Genomic DNA, 19,574 nt, shown 5'->3' with positions numbered 1-19,574 from the left:
TTCACAGCTCTACAATAACTTTATTATTTGAGATATATTCACAATGCTTTGCACACACATACAAAAACTCAAAAAGTTTTTTTAGGCATTCACAAATGTTCGATATGTGCCCCTTTACTGATTCGGCAGACATCAAGCCGATAATCAAGTTCCTCCCACACTCGGCGCAGCATGTCCCCATCAATGAGTTCGAAAGCATCGTTGATGCGAGCTCGCAGTTCTGGCACGTTTCTTGGTAGAGGAGGTTTAAACACTGAATCTTTCACATAACCCTACAGAAAGAAATCGCATGGGGTTAAGTCGGGAGAGCGTGGAGGCCATGACATGAATTTCTGATCATGATCTCCACCACGACCGATCCATCGGTTTTCCAATCTCCTGTTTAACAAATGCCGAACATCATGATGGAAGTGCGGTGGAGCACCATCCTGTTGAAAGATGAAGTCGGCGCTGTCGGTCTCCAGTTGTGGCATGAGCCAATTTTCCAGCATGTCCAGATACACGTGTTCTGTAACGTTTTTTTTTTTTCGCAGAAGAAAAAGGGGCAGTAAACGTTAAACCGTGAGATTGCACAAAACACGTTAACTTTTGGTGAATTGCGAATTTGCTGCACGAATGCGGGAGGATTCTCTACCGCCCAGATTCGCACATTGTGTCTGTTCACTTCACCATTAAGAAAAAATGTTGCTTCATCACTGAAAACAAGTTTCGCACTGAACGAATCCTCTTCCATGAGCTGTTGCAACCGCGCCGAAAATTCAAAGCGTTTGACTTTGTCATCGGGTGTCAGGGCTTGTAGCAATTGCAAACGGTAAGGCTTCTGCTTTAGCCTTTTCCGTAAGATTTTCCAAACGGTCAGCTGTGGTACGTTTAGCTCCCTGCTTGCTTTATTCGTCGACTTCCGCGGGCTACGCGTGAAACTTGCCCGCACGCGTTCAACCGTTTCTTCGCTCACTGCAAGCCGACCCGTTGATTTCCCCTTTCAGAGGCATCCAGAAGCTTTAAACTGCGCATACCATCGCCGAATGGAGTTAGCAGTTGGTGGATCTTTGTTGAACTTCGTCCTGAAGTGTCGTTGCACTGTTATGACTGACTGATATGAGTGCATTTCAAGCACGACATACGCTTTCTCGTCTCCTGTCGCCATTTTGTCTCACTGCGCTCTCGAGCGCTCTGGCGGCAGAAACCTGAAGTTCGGCTTCAGCCGAACAAAACTTTGTGAGTTTTTCTATTTATCTGTAGTGTGTCGTGAAAATATGTCAATGAATGGAGCTACAGTGAATTTATGAAATCGCTTCAATCATTTGTAATAGCCCTGTATTAATGAAGAATGTCACTGTATGAATATCTGACTGCTTGCATTACGCACTTCTACATTATCCCACTCTTATATTCTTTAGTCTTAATGAGGTAATTAGAAACAAACCAAGACATCGAATTTGCCTTGTTTATGCACAACATTGACTTTAGACAATCGAGATAATGGACAGCATCCTTGGCGATACTACCAATTAATATTTCCCAACAGAATTTCTTACACTACACCATGTGACGGAAATTTGCGCTCACTGCAGTGAACAATTATCAGATTTTTTGATATAGTGCAGATGAAACCTCATGAAATAAAAAAGACAATGTGGATACCATTTTTATTTTTCTTTCTTATTGATGATTTTTCAACCCGCATATTCTATGAGCATATTTCTAATTCTTTTCACAATAGTACCGGAAAAACTGTATTTCGTGCTAACTACTGATTTTTTCCCTTGTTATGACCGGCATATCTGTAATACGAACAACTTTGATGTCGGAACATGCGGCAGACCAGGGGCGGAGCTTAGGATATGGATTGGTGTGGAGGGGGGTGATTGGGCGGGACTTGTGCACCGTCCGGGGCTGTCGCTAACGTTACGTATCTAACTTAAAAACTGACTTACGCTAAAGACAACACACACACATTCCCGAGGGAGGACTCGAACCTCCGGCGGGGGGAGCCGCGCGGACCATGACAAGACGCCCAAGGCCGCGCGGCTACCCCGCGCGACTTTCTCTATTCTTGTACATATTGTATATTCCCTAAGTATTATTCCTATTTTCTCAGAATTTCGTACATATTGCCCATGTTACATTCTCAAACGCATTACCTGGCAGACAAATCCTTTGAACGTTTCTTGATTTTCCTTCAGTCTTGCTTCCATCGTCAAGCGCGACGTCAGGACGACGTCTATGGCGCTTTTACCTTTCCGAAAGTCCAACAGATCTTCGTCTAACAGATTCCCAATTTTCTTTTCCATTCTTCTGTACATTATTCTTGTCAGCACCCTGAATGCATGAGCTGTTAAGAAGCTGGTGTGATAGCTTTCGCACTTATCTGCCTTGGCTCTCTTCTGCATTGTGCAGACGATATTTTTCCCGAAAGTCTAATCGTACGTCGCCAGTCTAATATGTTTTAGATACGAATTTGAATAGTCGTTTGGCGGCCACTTCTCCCAATTACTTCGGAAATTCTTATGGAATGTTATCTTTCCGTCTCGCCTTATTTGATCTCAAGTCCTTCACAGCTCTCTTAAATTCTAACTCCAATAATGGGTCCCCTACGTTTTACACATCGACCCATATTTCTTCTTCTATTACGCCAAAAGGCAAGTCTTCCCCGCAATGAGATCTTCAGTATACTCTTTTCACTTATCCTCTCTCTCCTCTGCGTTTAACACCAGTTGTTGTTTTGACCCTTTCGTATGCTTAGTCAGTCCCAACGAACCTTTCTTTTTACATTTCTTCACATCATTCCTGCGGTCATTTCACTTTGGTTGCCCTGCAATTCTTGTTTATTTTGTTTATAAGTGATTAATATTGCTTCCTTACTGTCTTTTCCTTACCGTTTTTGTACTTCCTTCTTTCGTCGATCAGCTGAGGCATCTCATCAGCTACCAGAGGTTTTTTCACACTTATATTTATTGTATCTATGATTGTCTGTCCAATATTTGTGATTGTCGTTCTTAGACATGTCTACTCCTCTTCAGCTACAATGTCTACTATTGTTATCCCTATATCGCAGTATTCACATCCTTAGTGAACTTCAAACGCATCTCATCATCTCTTATTACTTCAGTATCCGTCTTCCTTCCGCACTGATTCTTCCTGATGATTCTATTAGGCTTCAGTTTACCTGTGATCCGAGCCTCTGTACGCACCCGGGTACGCCTTACAATCTAGTATGTGATATCCAAATCACTGTTTGACCATGATGTAAACCAGCCTCAATTTCACGTGTCTTCGAGTCTTTTCCAAGTATACTTCCGCCTGTTGTGACTTTTCAACAGAGTATTCGCTGTTACCACCTGAAGTTTATTTCAGAACTTAGCCTTTCTTCGCTCTCATTCCTAATGCCAAGGCCATATTCTAACGAATCCCTTCCTTCTGTTCCTTCCCCTAAAGCAGCATATCCCGTGGAATTCTTAGTGAGCATCTGACGAAGGGTGGGCTCAGTTAAGAACCGCCGCTATCTCCTGTTCTCATCGGAATGTCGTCCTTACACAATAATGTGGATCACCAACTGGCTGTTACACAAGTAAAATGTTACGCGCAGGAGGAATGATTGCTTAGATCCCTGTATGAGTCCTGTAGTTAATCTAATACGACCTTCGGGAGAGATAAGTAGACAGTTGTAGTATATTCCTTGACTTTAAAAAAAATTATAACTAGGTTTTATGGGATATTTGATGCTTATATTCAACCGTCAGCCAGTTTAGTTCGTTGAGTACTTGAGACGCTCTGCTGAGAGTCAAATGATCCTGCGACTACTCGTCCTTCCTTCATTCCGTGTGTTTATCGTGAACTGTTAAGGAAATTTGGTACAGATTCCACAGACATGAGCAGGGTTCTCGGGTGGGCCACACTGTGTGACCAATCTTATTGGATTTTCTAAGTACCCCACCAATGAATCGAAGTCTGCAACCTGTCTGAATCGCCCATTTAATCATTTCATCAAGCGTCCCTACAAACTGTTACACCCACATATTTATAGGAGTTGAGTACATCCGACTGTGGTTCACCAGTATTGTAGTTACACGACATTCAGTTTTTGCTTTGTTTGAAGCCAAAATTTTATATTTATGAACAGTTAAAACAAGTTTTCAGTATTTGCACTACTCTGAAATACTATCAACATATAAAATTTTATGCAGTTTGTCTGATGCAGTGTTTCATTACAGGTAACTGCTTTATGCGCAAAAAGTCTGAGGTTATTATTAATACTGCGTGATATGTCATTAATATACAACATGAAGACAAGGACTTACCTGGAGAGCGCCTAAGGACACACAAATTCTTCCGAACTACACAGCTAACTAGGACACTGCAGCTAACATTTGCTTACATAGGTCCCCAATCTGAGACTGGCAGTCATTACACATTCTTCTCTACTTCTGTCTCCTTTGGCACTCTTCTTTACTACGGAGAATTGTACGATGAGTACCGTATTACGAATAACGTAAGCACGTCTCCGCATAGGCTGTGTCACAGATTCTCCGCTGTCACTTTCTTGTAACTGATTTCCACCTCATTTCGTTGTAACGATTGCTTTTCGAAATTTTGATCCAACGAGTCATCTTAAATCTAGCCATCTTGTTTCCCACGAAACACTAACACACACTCCTCTACCTCACTCAGTGCTTTGCTGGGCTTACGTAATTTCTGTGACTAAGGATTCCAATAAATAGAGTTCCTCTTTAGGGAGTCCAAAATTGAAATGTCACAAGTGTCTGTGGCATATCAAATAACATTAGCATACGAAGTTTACTTTTATTCAATAAATCCTATGCAACAATGATCCAGGGTACTACAGCTAGAAGTTTTCTCCGTCTCCTCCATATGAGAAATGTCTACAGACAAACTTCATAGAAACATCCGCCTGATCCAAAGCTACATTACCTTTTCTTGTTATAATTGGAATAACTTCCACCTCGTTGTGTTTCAGCTGCATTCTTTCAGTCCAAGGGTGAGTGTCAGTCTCACTTTTAACATTCACCTGATTTATTCCCATTCCTACCCCTACTCGCTTCTCGTTATTAGAGTTCCTGGCCTCAATCTGTAAAAACGGAATCCTTATAGGATCTCTTTTTTGTACGTCTGCCTGTCTGTCCCATTGTTAAGAAACATTTCTCCCAGAGACAGTCTGACTTATGAAGTTCAAATTTATATCACATACTGAGGTCTATGGTTCCTTGGAAGCGTAAAAATTGTAAGCTTCTAAGACAATGCAATCAAAAGATACTGCGATTTATGGCACATATTTTGATACTCGAAAACGCACTTTTCAAAACCTATACCGTGCTTCCTATTCACATAGAATCAAGAAATTCGGCAATAAGCAAGGTTTCACAATACAACTGAAGTAAAAAATCTGTGACTCGTTGTTGTAATTACACCACATAAAAATACATTTTTGAAATTTTGAAATACACTATATTCATCATCCGTCAAAAGCACAACAGATGAACATTATTGCATTCCGATACAAAATATATGTTGTAGTCATGTATTAGTAAGTAAATAAAAATGTTTTATTAAATCGTCTCTCTCTGCGTATACCCAGTATCTTACCAATATCGATAGCGAAAACAGTCAAACACTTTTCTCGATTCCCAGGATGTCTGAACCGTCTAAAGACATAATTAAATTTGTAGGGAACCATCAGTGCACGAGCTCTACACGCACTTGGACAATTTTTCTTTATATTTCCATTCCTTATCTTTCTTTATTCCCACACTTCATACCTATTCTGTAGATCAGTTACATTCAAGATATAAGTATTCCAGTATACTAGTGCCATAACTTTTTCTTATCAGATAATTATTCTTTTTCAACAGGAACTTTATATTGTAATCATTGTACTTATTAACAGTTCTGACATTATTTTATTGTTATTAGCATATAGTATTACTAATAACACATCTGCGTGACTTTTAGTGCGAGACTAATTGATAATAAATTTCTGAAGGTCGCTGGTTAGATGAAATGGGTCGTCTGAAGGGAAATCTTGACAGATATATAAAATAACCTAAGAAAGTATTCACTGAATGAGAATGGTGAAAATGGTACTCGCCCACCATTGTACTCGGCTGTTTTAGGGGTTACACATTCTAAATGGAGCTTAGAAGCGCTTATGTTATCTAATGAAATAAAATACGTGCAGAGCCATGTGTCAAAAACTTAAGGGATTTATTTATGACATAAGAACATTAAATAAAGTTCTGACGAATGTGGGTCTGAAAATCCTCCATTAGGGACGTATGGAAGGATTTATTATTCATGGCACAAAAATGATACACTTACCAAACATACATACATTAACAGAAATTTCTAAAAATGACCACCTGCAGCTTCCATGCATCTCCTGACCTGGCGTTCCACATTTTGCCCTAACTTGGGGAAAACTCCGGGTATTCCATATTTGTTGAAATCCATCGTTACGTGCCAACCCTGAGTCAGGCAGCTGGGCGCAGAATTTCATAATTGTGAGACCTCGTTCACTTTGTATTCCTTGCGGGAGTCTCAATAAGTACGAAACTCAACGGCAGCGTTTTACCACGTTAGCGGGCTTTGCGCGAACTCAATAGCTAGCATCAGCAGAAGCTTAGGAAAGCAATACGACTGAGAAGTATCCCGTGACCTTATTACGTGAAGTAAGAAGCCGCATCGCTAACGCAAGAAAGCTTACTTTAATATTGTTATGAACCAGTCTGTTGCCATAACGAATGTGTTAAGCAAAGAGGGTGTGATATGAATCACCGATACATTCGTATTAGGAAAGCCTACACAGTCATTACAAGTGACGCTGGGTGAACACCAGCAAGAAGCTACACGATGTCAAAGTTAGCGTAAGGAGGGCTATGCATTAAGCGTTCAGTGAATTCGAAAGTAAACTTCTATGTACCGACTTGACAGAAAATCCTAGGAAGTTCTGGTCTTCCGTTAAATCAGTAAGTGGATCGAAACAGCATATCCAGACACTCTGGGATGATAATGGTACTGAAACAGAGGATGACACGCGTAAAGCTGAAATATTAAACACCTTTTTCCAAAGCGGTTTCACAGAGGAAGACCGCACTGCAGTTCCTTCTCTAAATCCTCGCACTAATTAAAAAATGGCTGACATCGAAATAAGTGTCCAAGGAATAGAAGAGGAACTGAAATCACTCAACAGAGTAAAGTCGACTGGACCTGACGGGATACCAATTCGATTCTACACAGTGTACGCGAAAGAACTTGCCCCCCTTCTAACAGCCGTGTACCGCAAGTCTCTAGAGGAACGGAAGGTTCCAAATGATTGGAAAAGAGCACAGGTAGTCCCAGTCTTCAAGAAGGGTCGTCGAGCAGATGCGCAAAACTATAGACCTATATCTCTGACGTCGATCTGTTGTAGAATTTTAGAACATGTTTTTTGCTCGCGTATGATGTCGTTTTTGGAAACCCAGAATCTACTGTGTAGGAATCAACATGGATTCCGGAAACAGCGATCGTGTGAGACCCAACTCGCTTTATTTTTTCATGAGACCCAAAAAATATTAGATACAGGCTCCCAGGTAGATGCTATTTTCCTTGACTTCCGGAAGGCGTTCGATACAGTTCCGCACTGTCGCCTGATAAACAAAGTAAGAGCCTACGGAATATCAGACCAGCTGTGTGGCTGGATTGAAGAGTTTTTAGCAAACAGAACACAGCATGTTGTTCTCAATGGAGAGACGTCTACAGACGTTAAAGTGACCTCTGGCGTGCCACAGGGGAGTGTTATGGGACCATTGCTTTTCACAACACATATACATGGCCTAATAGATAGTGTCGGAAGTTCCATGCGGCTTTTCGCGGATGATGCTGTAGTATACAGAGAAGTTGCAACATTAGAAAATTGCAGCGAAATGCTGGAAGCTCTGCAGCGGATAGGCAACTGACCGTTAACATAGACAAATGTAATGTATTGCGAACAGATAGAAAGAAGGATCCTTTATTGTATGATTATATGATAGCGGAACAAACACTGGTAGCAGTTACTTCTGGGAGTATGCGTACGGAACGATTTGAATTGGAATGATCATATAAAATTAATTGTTGGTAAGACGGGTGCCAGGTTGAGCTTCATTGGAAGAGTCCTAAGAACATGTAGTCCATCAACAAAGGTGGCTTACAAAACACTCGTTCGACCTATACTTGAGTATTGCTCATCAGTGTGGGATCCGTACCAGGTAGGGTTGACAGAGAAGATAGAGAAGATCCGAAAAATACCGGTGCGTTTCGTCACAGGGTTATTTGGTAAGCATGATAGCGTTACGGAGATGTTTAGCAAACTCAAGTGGCAGAGTCTGCAAGAGAGGCGCTGTGCATCGCGGTGTAGCTTTCTGTCCAGGTTTCGAGAGGGTGCGTTTCTGGATGAGGTACCGAATACACTCCTGGAAATTGAAATAAGAACACCGTGAATTCATTGTCCCAGGAAGGGGAAACTTTATTGACACATTCCTGGGGTCAGATACATCACATGATCACACTGACAGAACCACAGGCACATAGACACAGGCAACAGAGCATGCACAATGTCGGCACTAGTACAGTGTATATCCACCTTTCGCACCAATGCAGGCTGCTATTCTCCCATCGAGACGATCGTAGAGATGCTGGATGTAGTCCTGTGGAACGGCTTGCCATGCCATTTCCACCTGGCGCCTCAGTTGGACCAGCGTTCGTGCTGGACGTGCAGACCGCGTGAGACGACGCTTCATCCAGTCCCAAACATGCTCAATGGGGGACAGATCCGGAGATCTTGCTGGCCAGGGTAGTTGACTTACACCTTCTAGAGCACGTTGGGTGGCACGGGATACATGCGGACGTGCATTGTCCTGTTGGAACAGCAAGTTCCCTTGCCGGTCTAGGAATGGTAGAACGATGGGTTCGATGACGGTTTGGATGTACCGTGCACTATTCAGTGTCCCCTCGACGATCACCAGTGGTGTACGGCCAGTGTAGGAGATCGCTCCCCACACCATGATGCCGGGTGTTGGCCCTGTGTGCCTCGGTCGTATGCAGTCCTGATTGTGGCGCTCACCTGCACGGCGCCAAACACGCATACGACCATCATTGGCACCAAGGCAGAAGCGACACTCATCGCTGAAGACGACACGTCTCCATTCGTCCCTCCATTCACGCCTGTCGCAACACCACTGGAGGCGGGCTGCACAATGTTGGGGCGTGAGCGGAAGACGGCCTAACGGTGTGCGGGACCGTAGCCCAGCTTCATGGAGACGGTTGCGAATGGTCCTCGCCGATACCCCAGGAGCAACAGTGTCCCTAATTTGCTGGGAAGTGGCGGTGCGGTCCCCTACGGCACTGCGTAGGATCCTACGGTCTTGGCGTGCATACGTGCGTCGCTGCGGTCTGGTCCCAGGTCGACGAGCATGTGCACCTTCCGCCGACCACTGGCGACAACATCGATGTACTGTGGAGACCTCACGCCCCACGTGTTGAGCAATTCGGCGGTACGTCCACCCGGCCTCCCGCATGCCCACTATACGCCCTCGCTCAAAGTCCGTCAACTGCACATACGGTTCACGTCCACGCTGTCGCGGCATGCTACCAGTGTTAAAGACTGCGATGGAGCTCCGTATGCCACGCCAAACTGGCTGACACTGACGGCGGCGGTGCACAAATGCTGCGCAGCTAGCGCCATTCGACGGCCAACACCGCGGTTCCTGGTGTGTCCGCTGTGCCGTGCGTGTGATCATTGCTTGTACAGCCCTCTCGCAGTGTCCGGAGCAAGTATGGTGGGTCTGACACACCGATGCCAATGTGTTCTTTTTTCCATTTCCAGGAGTGTATATTGCTCCCCCTACTTATACCTCCCGAGGAGATCACGAATGTAAAATTAGATAGATTCGAGCGCGCACGAAGGCTTTCCGGCAGTCGTTCTTCCCGTGAACCATACGAGACTGGAACAGGTAAGGGAGGTAATGACAGTGGCACATAAAGTGCCCTCTGCCACACACCGTTGGGTGGCTTGCGGAGTATAAATTCAGATGTAGATGTAGATGTAGATTTAGATGTAGATATTTCTCACTATAGATACTCCAGCATTTGAGTTCCAAAGGGAGTGGACAAGATGCGCTTTCTCGATTCTCTGACGCGGTGTTAACGCTGGGTATAAGTCTGTTGTAGAGTTGTAGATTTCTTGCTCGTATTCAACACCGCCAACACCTGCTGGACTGATGTCTTCCTCTCCGTAAGCACCAGTCACGAGTTCGGCGCTGCTGGAAGCTTCCAACGCAGATGGGAAGGCCTGGGGGTCTTCCGTGTCGACTTGGGCCCAGTACAGCAGCGTTCCTGACACCGCGGGGGAGCCACGGGGCCTGCGAGCACGGCAGGTCAGGGTCGGCGCAATTCACTCGAACAGACGGCAACCTCCTAAGCCGTGTGCAAACCACACACTCACGCACCACCTTCTTCCAGTGCGGAGGTTGGAGACGCAGCATCCACTTCCTGCGTAGCTGCCAGGCGCTCACGGTGCACACGAAAAAGCAGCGGCAGGGGACCTCCGTAGCATCGCTAAAGGAGAGATGTATTTGCAGAAATAAATGGTTAAAAGTCGCTCTTCTTTTACTGCGCCCACCGGCGTACACAGGTTACAGCCACCACCTCTTCCCTGAGGAACCGGCAAATGGCGAACTGGGAGAGTACCTCCTGACACACTATCCATCTACCACGCCTCCCTATAGTCCCCACCTGCACAATATTGGCTACACACGCTCAGAACATCGACATTAGGATTTTAAATGTACCCAAAGGGAAGTATCCATTGCATCGAAATCTGACCAAATCGGGCGGGCCATTCGTTTTATCCCTCTCGACCAATTACTTGTTCGGTAAGTGGTTATCGAGATACTGGCGAACTGTCCGTATAAGGTATAGTGGAGAACCATCGTGCATAAACAACGTCCGTTGGATGACCTCTAAAGGTACAGCACTAATTAAATAAGATAACTCATGTCTGTAACACTGCAAATACTTATGTCAAGTAGGATACTGTGGAAAGAAGGAGGGCCCAGTGATATCAATCATCCAGTCACGAACATTGAGGGTAAACCTCTGTTGTTGTCTGTGATTGTTATTATTATTCAAGACTCCATCACGTGAAAGCCAGTTGCATTAGTGAACGAGCCACATGCTAAGAACCAAGCGTTGATAGAAAGCTAGACTTGGTCAAAATCTGCCTCATTTAAATTTGCAGTCGTTTAAGATGATCGGGTACAGAAGAATTTCATGCAGTATGTTTTACCCCGCCATGATTAACGGCTCTTCTTCTCACAGTCGTCCTTGCACTAGTGGGTGGAAGACCTGTTTTTTATCAGGCGCTAGCTCGTCGCGTGGTCTCCCATCACGAGCAACTCTGTTTCGGATGAGCGTGCCACTCGCAAGCATTGATGGAGTCGTAAAAACGTTCTTGCACGAGCTAACTGCCTCCCACGGTGAAGTTCAGCATAAAGTTGACGTGCTACTCACGCATTCCAGTCTGCTAGGCCATACATGTAGTGCATATCCATCATTCCAGTAACTGAATACATCGTTGTGATGGGATGGAAGGTACTATTAGACAGCAGAAACAACAGACGACAATCAGACAAATCAAAACAAATGTCATGACCAACCGTAAACAAGAAAGTGAGTAAAAACGCACTTATGATGTAAATTACACAACCAGGAGGCACTATAGGGAATTCCTTTCGTACGTTCCTAACAAAGTATTTTCGGACGCAAACGGATTTTGTATAACGTTTATGAATCTCTCAAGTTTCTGACACGTGTTTTATATACCAGTAAATTTTGATATATTAAAGATCGTAAGATATGACGACGTCGTTAACGACTGTACATAAAGAAAAACTTTCTTTAGCATACTGCCTGAAAAAAGAACGAGAAGTTCCCATATTATGAGGCGGAAACAAAATAAAACTTTACGGGATGAGAAGGTTTTAATGTCATTTCAGTGATTAGAAAATAGAGTGAAATGTACGAGCAACTTGGCAGGATGAGTCACTTATCATTATGACTTTGCACAGCATCTGGATGGACGCATACACTGATTCTGTTGGGAGGGGTGTCATGAAGCCATTGTATCCCCTCCTGGGGTAAGCTGACCCAGCAGTCTTATAACTGGTCTTCGATATCCTGAATATTGGCACTGGGACGGAGACGACGTCCTAGCGGGTCCCGTAAATGTTCTATCACGTAAATATCTGAGGATCTTGCTGGGGCAACGTCTTGGAGACACTTCGTAGAGACAGGTGCCTTGTGCGGACATTAGTTTATCTATAGCAACTTTCATCATCAATTCAAGTTTCCAAGTTTTCGCCGTTAGTTGGTGTTGCTGCCACGGTTCTGCTGTTGCTTGCTCTGTCTGGAAGTTCAAATAGCCAAGGTAGCAACTATCATGATCCTGTTATATAACACGCTACAATCCGTATGTTAATTATGTACATCATTATCATCATGGTCATTACACTCATCAACACCTCACATTCCACAATACTTCTCTCAGCCTCCCCTCCTCACCTCTCACGATCTCCTCTCCAGCAAATAACAGTGCAGTGTTAAAACGAAATATTCTCAACATAGTATTTTAGAGGGCATTCAAATGAAACAGTCAGCTGCAATGTAGCTCCAGCGCAACAATATGCACTGTACTCAAATGCGTATGATCTGAATTTTTACGCCATGTTCAAAAGTACTTACCGAAAAATATTACAAACACATACACACACACGTATACTATGTTTATTCAAAGAATTTGCAGGTTAAACAGCACAAGCGAACGTCAAAATTTCGGTGACTGAGTGATATAAGTAGTCAGCCACAACAGAGCCTCAAATTAATCTTTCCTTATCTGAATTGCTTGCATGAAGGATACGAGGATTTTAACTGTGTCTTTTTATGATTGTTATCATTTTTGCTCATTTTACCAATTGAATATTTTATCGACTGGATTTTTATTAAGACATGTATACATGGTCAGTGCCCTTTATGCTTTGACTTCGTGTAATGAAACATGGCATTTTTGTTGTAAGGTCCTCGAGATCAGATGTTAGCAGCATAAGACTACTGAAACAGGTCATCTTGGAGTAATAAAGGTGTCTGCTCTGCGATCGCGGCGTATGAAATGTGTTCTTTTTCAAGCTGATAAACCCGGAAAACACATGTTGAACAAAATACTGTGCTAAGCAGGCAACAAACTGGCAATTCTGATAGCAACAGCGTCTGCAATTGAATTTTTAAAATGATTTAGTGATACCGTGAGCTTACATTTCTTTATTTGATGTATGATAGTACAATTTCGACCGTGGAATCTTTATACTCGGACAGCACTGAATCGTTATTTAATTTTTCATAAGAACAAGTCATATTCTGAGATATACCAAAAGGATTATAACTTACTTTACAGAATATTCGTTTATGGTGTATTATGCCATACATGTCTTTACTCCAATGTTGTCGTTATGAATGCGTATAACTGTCATAAAATAAATAGGAAGTACTTTTCCGTTATTGTGGAAGCACGTTACTTTTGAGCAGTTGTTGTAAAGCTTTTTGCATATAAAGTCGATATTTTTAACATACATATACTAGGAACATTATAACAGACTTCTTCAGAATTTCGCTAATCTATGTTAATAACATCGACTTTATACTGTATGCAAGAGCTTTGCAACAGCTACTTGAAAATAACATGCCCCCATAATAACGCAAAAATATTTCGAACTGGTTTATGATGATTATATGCAGTCAGAATTTCAACGTGGGAGCAAAGACGTATATGGCATAATACATCATTGACGATTCTTTGGTGAAATACGTTGTAATTCTCCTAGTACATCTTTGGACGTGTCCACTTTTCCTAAGTGATACTAGCGCATGCAATGTACACTGTTTCCGTTTTGGATACCTGAAAATCCTCTAAGGCTGAAATTGTGCAGTCGTACACAAAATAAAGAAAATGTTAACCTAAGTAACCATTAAATCATTTGAAAAACAAATTGGCAGTGTGATTTACTGCCAACTGCAGGAAGAACGTAATTAATACCTTAACAAATGAAGGAAGTGGTGTGGTGGGTAGCGCACTGGACTCACATTCAGGGAGCTACGGCTCAAATCCCCATCTGGCTACACAGTATTAGGTTTTACATTGTCTCCCTATATTGCTCAAGACAAAACTGGAATGGCTCCTTTGAAAAGGCGTAGCTGATATCTTTCCTCATTCTTCCATAATCTGAGCTTTTCCTTCGTTTCTAATCACCTCACCGACGAGGGGACGTTAAACGATAATATTTCTTCATACATTTTAATTAATTCCTTTTTTCACCGAATGAAACAACAAAATTACTGTTTTTTAGGCCCATTCTTGGAGTAACATAAAGTCCGCGTCAAATATTTCCACATCTAAATTGTTCTATGACTCTTGTCAACTGTTCAATGGTATCTCGACGCCAAAAATACGTAAAATGTGCTGGCATTTTAATCTTAAGATATCTTATTGGCTGCTCGTAGAAGAAAAGAACGTCACTTAGAGACTCTCCCAATTTTTCAGTAATGTTTGGCCTTAACAAGCAGCGTCTTAAGAGGCACAGAGATACTGCACGATGTTCTACACTAATCATCTACTAAATAATACCAAACGTTAATAAAAATACATGATGTAAATACACAAAACACGAGAAAGATAAAACACAAACGAACTGGCCATACACAGTTTTGGGGAGGAAGAAAGAAGGTGTTTTGGTAAGATTTTTATTGTGGTGTAGTATTTAAACCGGATAATTCCATAAAACACAAGAGAACTTCTGCAACGTTTACATTCTACACAAAACGACCAAAGATGGTGCTAGAACAAGACAGAGATGGGTAATTTTCAAGAATGATTGCCTATCGAAGTCGCTGGGTCCAAACGAAACATATCGAACGTGCGATGGTAAATCGATCATGCGACCCCGATGGCGGGCGTTGTGATCAATTATTTGTGATCGTCATTTTTATCTGTTTTCCGTCGTTCCCTTACTTGCTCTAAATTACATGCCTCCGCGAATTATTTGTGAGTTGCTAGGGAAACCCAGATGATTTAAGTCGTTACTGAGTGGAATGTCTGGTGTTCTTGACGTTTCTTCGGCGGATTCTCTCACATGGAAGAATCTAATTCCATGTTTATGCAGCGTAGAAAATTGTTCGACTTTTTGTGGCAAATATGGAGTACTACCAGACAAGGAAAGAAGGGACTGTGTAGATTGTGGTGGCGCGAAGTGTGTAAAACTCCGTAAGAACAGTTTCGATGCTGAAATACCGTTACAATTCCAATGCGGACAGTGCGGAAAACGAACGAGAATCAGGAAGAATATATGGTTTGACTCTTACAAATTATCTATCCAGATCACCGTAATGGACTTCCACATGACGACAACACCGACGTCGAGTAAGGTAAGTCGTCTCCTTTGCAATTAAAGGAATTTTTGTAACGCTCTTCTTTTGTCGTTGCTGTAGTGACCAACGTAAACATACTCACAACGCCCACCAGAGTCGCATGATCGATTTGCCTTCGCACGTTCGATATGTTTCGGTTGGACCCAGCGACTTCGATAGGCAATCATTCTTGGAAATTACCCAGAGATGAGACATGTCCAAAGATAATACATTCTTTTCCTTGCCAGCATAAAGTTATTTACCATAATAAATAACTATTCCAAGTACAAAAACACACATACAAGTTGCTTATCGTATCAGTGTAATCACAGTTCTCTGACCGATAACGAAAGTTCAAACTTCGCAAGAAAATAAAATTGTAACATTTCTATAAATATATAAGATTTTGCACACAAAAATCATATGCACTGCTATTGTAAATTATTGTTGTATAATATTTTTAAAAAATGCACACGACTTCCACGTTGCCACTGCTGATGAAAATTATCTGCATCTACATCTGCATGACTACTCTCAAATTCGCGCTTGAGTGCCTAGGAGAGGATTCTTGGTAGTAAGTTAGGCTATTTCTCCACCATACGACTGTCTAACAGTGTCTGGGAAAAACTGACACTAAAATCTTCCAGTACGCACTTTGAAATCTCTTACTTTATTATGATACTCATTCCTAGTCATCTAAGTTGGTAACAATAATATATTATCTCTTTGGCGCGTGGCGGGGGGGGGGGGGGGGGGGGGGGGGTGTTCAGTTGCTGTTAATCAGGGTAACTTTTTACCAGTCAGGGAGTCTTTGTACCATGTACAACTTTTGTTTCAAATGGCAGCTGATCCGCCTACTTGCATTATTTTGTGCTTAAAGTAACAGTTTTATTACCTCGAAAGTTGGACGTATGTATTGAACCGATAATAAATGTATTGAACGACGGAGAGGCTTCGTCTGCAACGTAGCCCTCAGTGGTACACAACCCCATAACAGGCTACAGCAGTCCACTCACCCCACCGCAGCCCCACACCGAACCCAGGATTATTACGTCTCATTCCAGACGACTGTAACCCCAATGTTTGCGTGGTAGAGTAATTATGGTGTACGCCTACGTGGAGATGTGGAGACAGTGTTTGCGCAGCAATCGCCGACATAGTGTTACTAAGGCGGAATAAGGGTAACCAACCCGCATTCAGCGAAGCAGATGGAAAACCGTCTTAAAAACCGTCCACAGGCTGGCCGGTACACCGGACCTCGACACTAATCCGCCTGGCGGATACGTGCCGCTCGGGAAGTAGTGCGTTAGACCGCTCGGCTAGCCGGGCGGTTTGGACGTTAATACTTCTTTGCAAAGTTGACCAACGTTTCTGCTGTGGTGTGCATACACAAACTCTGAGTCTGAGATATTATTGTCACGAGAAGTAGCAGGCAAAAAGTTGTTGTGAGGAGTCGGAAACGATCGGACGCAGCCTGGGGAGGAGAGAAGGCGCGCGACAGGTGAGGTCGCAGCCTGCTAGTAGCGCCGTGGGAGACTTTGGTACTAATTGAGGATTTTTTTTTTTTGGTAATTCACCTTTTTGTTGCACGTAGTTGTTGGTTCCTAGCTCACTGGAAGGATTTTGTCAGATTTGTGTACGCATACATTGAGAGTAATATTTGTATCTTTGTTGTGGCCACAAACGCGTTTATTGAGTATAGACAGTGTGGAATAATCAAAATTCTGTGTAAAGTTTGTCAGTGTTTAAACGATATTTATTGGAAAGATAGTAGATTATCGTCTTTATTGATTTGTTTAATTGTTTTACACCGTTTAAGGCTAGTTGACAAAACCCCTCCTGATCATTCAGTTTCTATGTAAATGGCAGTAGTTGTTGTAATTATTATGACCATGCTTTGTACTCTGCATGGATCGCACTACTGCTTTTGAAATATTTTAGTATGTTGCTGATCACGGAGTTGCAGTGGCAAGACAAGGTAAATTGTCTGTTGATCCTTTAATTGCGTAGCTGTGATGAGAGCTTCTGACGACACTGATTTACGTTGAACAGTAATAACTCGATACAAATAGCTTGATCTTTCAAAGGAAACCCGTAGTACTGAACTGATACTGTTTTTACTTCTTATTAACACCTGCTTCTCTTCTGGCACTATCTCAGTTTACCGATAGTATTAGATACAGGAAATTTTCTTTATCTTTTAAGACTGCTCTAAAGTTATTCTGAATGACATTAAAATTTAAATTTTATGCTACAGGGTCCCACGCCCGGGTTCCCGGGTTCGATTCCCGGCTGGGTCAGGGATTTTCTCTGCCTCGTGATGGCAGGATGTTGTGTGCTGTCCTTAGGTTAGTTAGGTTTAAGTAGTTCTAAGTTCTAGGGGACTTATGACCACAGCAGTTGAGTCCCATAGTGCTCAGAGCCATTTGAACCATTTTTTTTTTTTTTTTTGCTACAGGGCGTAGTACACATTTTCAGTTTTCCATGTGCTCAGTAACTGTAAATGTAAAAAGTTACAATTTCTCTTGTGATGCGTAACTGTAAATGTAAAAAGTTACAATTTCTCTTGTGATGCGTAATTTATTTTGTGTCCGGGATTTTCAAAAAATTGTATAAAGTGGTAAAAAGTTAACCGGATTGCTTTGGTGACTGAAATTTCGTGTAAAGATCTGTCTTCGTTTTAATAAATGCCACCCCAAGTCCCTTATCATATCCACGACATTGTCTTCCCTATTTCACGATAATATAAAAGGAGATGCTGTTCTTTGGGTTTTTGGATGTCTCCCGTCAATCCTCACTGGTAAGAATCCCATACCGTCCAGCAATAACCAGTAGAAGTCGGGCACGATCTTTGGTAAACCTGTTGCATTTTCTGAGCGTTCTGTCAGTAAAAGGCAGCCTTTGCTACGCCTTCCCCAGAGCAGTATCTGTATGACAGGTCCCATTTAAGTTATTCACAAGTGTAGTTTCTTGGTGTTTAGTAGATTTGGCAGCTTTTAAAGTAGTGTCATTTATCGTGTAATCGAAATTTATCAGATTTATTTTTGAAATCATTTGGATTGCTTCATATGTTTCCTACGTCAGAGACAGCTGACAGTTTTCGAACCATGCATAAATCGTGTCTAAGTCCTTTCACGATTGATTTTGATCTTCTAACGAGTTTACCAGACAATAAATGACAGCGTCATCTATACACAAACTAAGAGCGCTGCCCAGATTGTCTCCTAAATCGATTATGTAAATTAGGGAAAGCAGAGGGCCTGTAACACTTCTTGACGGACACCAGTTGTCACTTCTGTATTACTCAATTGCTTTCGGTCGATTACTATGTACTGATCTTTCTCACGGAAATCACGAATTGTGCGAATGCACAACGTATGCGACATCCCATAGGCATACAATTTGACTAGAAGTCTCTTGCGGGAACGGTGTCAGAGGCCTTCTGTAAATCTAGAAGTATGGTATCAACATGAAGTCTCCTGTCGATAACACTCATTACTTTGTATGTATAAAGAGATTGTTGTGTTTCACAAGAACAGTACTTTCTGAATCCATGTTGACTATTTGTCAACAGATCATAATACATAATGTTCAAACAGAGTATATGTTCCAAAATACTACAACAAATCGCTGCCAAGAGTGTGGGTCTGTAATTTATCCGTTTACTCCCATTTCCTTTCTTGAGTATTGATGTGACCTGTGCAACTTTACAGTATTTTGATGATGATGTTTGGTTTGTGGGGCGCTCAAATGCGCTGTCATCAGCGCCCGTACAAAGTACCAATTTTTACACAATCCGCTCTAGCCACTGTCACGAATGATGATTATGAAATGATGAAGACAACACGAACACCCAGTCCCCGGATAGAGAAAAATCCCTAACCCGGCCGGGAATCGAACCCGGGACCCCATCACCCAGAGGCAGCAACGCTAGCCACTAGACCACGAGATGTGGTCTTCAGTCCTTTCTTTTGGTAGGGTCTTTCGTCTAACGAATGGTTATATAAGATTGCCAAGTATGAGGCTACTACCGTTGCTATCGTATGACGCTGACGTACTTTACATATGAGCAGAATCTCTCTGCATTT

Source organism: Schistocerca cancellata, chromosome 1 (assembly GCF_023864275.1).
Source record: "Schistocerca cancellata isolate TAMUIC-IGC-003103 chromosome 1, iqSchCanc2.1, whole genome shotgun sequence".
Taxonomy (NCBI): domain Eukaryota; kingdom Metazoa; phylum Arthropoda; class Insecta; order Orthoptera; family Acrididae; genus Schistocerca; species Schistocerca cancellata.
The sequence above is the reverse complement of the archived record's forward strand: the minus strand, read 5'-3'. Positions refer to the sequence as shown.